Source organism: Mandrillus leucophaeus, unplaced genomic scaffold (genome assembly GCF_000951045.1).
Source record: "Mandrillus leucophaeus isolate KB7577 unplaced genomic scaffold, Mleu.le_1.0 Scaffold117, whole genome shotgun sequence".
Lineage (NCBI taxonomy): Eukaryota > Metazoa > Chordata > Mammalia > Primates > Cercopithecidae > Mandrillus > Mandrillus leucophaeus.
In genome coordinates, this window is record NW_012099987.1 from 1,113,107 (window position 1) to 1,113,438 (window position 332).

The 332-nt window shown below is 45.8% G+C and overlaps 1 protein-coding gene across 1 annotated transcript in view; it reads left to right on the forward strand.

Annotated features, from left to right (window-relative positions):
- Window positions 1–332, forward strand: part of LOC105554326 (chromosome unknown open reading frame, human C10orf131) — a 46,368-nt gene that overhangs the window by 39,581 nt on the left and 6,455 nt on the right. The gene's annotated exons all lie outside the window — the stretch shown is intronic.

Sequence of the window (332 nt, forward strand, 5' to 3'; positions counted from 1 at the left end):
ATGGTGAATCACCATCTCTACTAAAAACACAAACATTAGCTGGGTGTGGTGGCATGCGCCTGTAGTCCCAGCTACTTGGGAGGCTGAGGCAGGAGAATCACTGGAACCCGGGAGGTGGAGGTTGCAGTGAGCCGAGATCGCACCACTGCACACTGCATTCCAGCCTGGTGACAGAGTGAGACTCGTCTCAAAAAAAAGATGGACTGAAACAGATGAATCATATTCCATATGATCTAAGGCCTATGGACTTCAGAAATTTAAGGACAATCTGGTATCCAAATGGAGACAATCTCATGTACAAAAACAGGTGCTTTTCTTATAGGAATTGCTTA